We start from the raw sequence: 2,526 nt of genomic DNA on the forward strand, positions 1-2,526 counted from the left end.
AAGTAACGGAATATTTGTGCTCGGGGTGGTTTTTTTTCTTCAGACAAATTTCGACTTTTTAACTAGCCATTTTGGACCAAGTTAACATACTACCCCCTAAACACGTTTAAGAGGCAGGATGTTAACATGGTTCTAAATTGGGAATTTTTTGCCAATCAGAATCGAGCATTTTACATGCAGCGTTTAACAAATTTATTCTAAATTCAGCGTTGGGGTGGAGGATCTTAACTTGGTCTGTTTGACGCAAAAGAAAGAAGCATATTTGCCATAATTTGTTTTGTTACAAGGAGCTAAATCTATCTTTTTGTACTTTAAATGGCGTGTGGAGGGATGATTTTCATAAAAAATTTCAAATTTCAGAAAAAAAGTTCAATTTTTTCATGTTAATACTGCTCCATAAAACTTAAAAGGCAGTCGGAACATTCAGGGCTTCGCCCTGATACGAGCAGTCTTGTTTATATGTAGCTTCCAATTTTTACATATTCACGTTTTTGCATATTTTGCTTTGCAGAAGAATTAAAACCGACCAATTTATGATCCATTGTTGAAAAAACCTACTAAGCCTTTTGTTAAATGATAAAGTTTGCATGCAGACAAAATTCACCTTCTGATTTAAAGTTCGCTCTCAAAAATAACCCAGCAAAGGCAGAATATTTTGTCTAGGGTTCTAGTAAGACTAAGGAAAAAGCACGAATAAGACTATACATGCAATGAATCAGAATTATAAGATTCAAACCTATCGAGCCAAAACAGATAGCGCTACGTACAAACCATGTATTCTATCAGAAACTACTCGGTGAGAGACTAGATTATTGGAACTCTCATAAAACGCGACCTACAATGCTCTAAAAGACCCTAACTCGAGATTAGAATTAGTTTCAGATCTGTTACAATTTTTTTTATGTTTATTCAAGATCGGCAGTGGATTTAACTAACTCGCAACAACCCCCACCCCCATTTATAATTCCATCTGCCGTGACACCAAAACGTGTAAGAGTAAGTACTCCAGCTAAAATTTTTTTAAAAAATTGAAAAGATCATATGACTATCACTCCTGATGATTTAATCATTCGGTATACATCCTAACTCAGGCCCTTTTTTGTGACTAAAACCAACTGCCTAAAATACGACACAATTTTTGAAGGGTTTATTAAGAGAAACTTCCAATAATACACAGCGAAACGACAATAGTTAAAATCGACTCAAATTGGATCGATTGCCAGGCAATCCGCAAAGTGCAGCCCTGGGACCACTCTTTGTTGATTTTACATACAAGATATGAACCATCAATGGCCAAAGTTAGGACTTTTGTTCAGTACCTTGAAATGACATTTTTTTGTTGAAAATTAAATTACAAACAAAAGCTGTTAATCAACTTGAACATAATTGGGGAGTTCCGTCAAGATGCTCCAAACGTTTATCAGGTAAAATAAAAGCCGAAAAAGGGAAATTTTTTATTTCATTCATATTTTCACAAATGTGAATGCCAAAAAAATCAAACTTTTGTTATCAACATGTACATAGTTGAGGCGTTCCGACAAAATATCAAAACATTTTTCAGTACAATGAAAAAAAAATTTGAACATTGTTAAAAGAATAAGTTGAAGAAAAATATTTTGCCAATAATTGATACCATTTTTGTCAACAACAAAAAATTGCTCACTAGGAAAAAGGGCATTCGGTTTGAAAACATTATATCTCATCAAAAACAGGTACCAAACTGCTGCTTATTTTTGCCCTTGTCTTGGGCTATTTACAAAAACCGATAACTTTACTCAACAGAATCACAAATAAATCAGTATGTTCACCAACAAAAATAATTGTGCAGTAACAAGTTGCTGTAACCGTCTTAGATACAATTCTTTTTCAGTTTTAAAAGTAAAGTAAAGATTATTATGTAATTTCTATTATGACTGTTAGATTTTTTCGTAATGTTTATTTGCTTTGTTTTAGCAAGTGTAAATAAACTTTTTTTAATTTTTCATTTCTAATGAGTAGAGTGTTTTTTATCTATGATTTGTTATAGGTAGGAGGGCGCTGATTTTCAATAACTTTTCGAACTCTCTGAAAACCTTTCGAACAGTCCCCGAACTCTTTTAGAAGATCATAAAGAATCTTTTTTGACACAAAAAGCAGGAAAAAACTGACAAAAATTTTGTTTGAAAAAAATAGGACGAAAAGCTTCTTTTGTGAGCTTTTTGGAAAGTTTTGACCAAAAAATTGCGTTTTTCGGCGCGCGCTACCGCTCAGATTTTGTACATATTGGCGCCACGGGGTCCGTCGACCAAAATTGATGGCGTAAAAAGTACAAAAGGGACGGATTCATTTGGGTGGTTAAATTGTCGAATACATGAGGTAGAGGGCGTTCAACTCCAAGGTTTTTGCTCTAAATTTAATTAATTCTTAAATCAATTATCCTTAAGTTTTTGTCTAAACAACCAATTGATGATTATTCATATTTTCAACCCTAAACTTAACAACGGCTTCATCGCTGTCAATTCATTTGACAATCCACTTTAAAGCAAG

Source organism: Symsagittifera roscoffensis, chromosome 3 (assembly GCF_963678635.1).
Source record: "Symsagittifera roscoffensis chromosome 3, txSymRosc1.1, whole genome shotgun sequence".
NCBI lineage: Eukaryota > Metazoa > Xenacoelomorpha > Acoela > Convolutidae > Symsagittifera > Symsagittifera roscoffensis.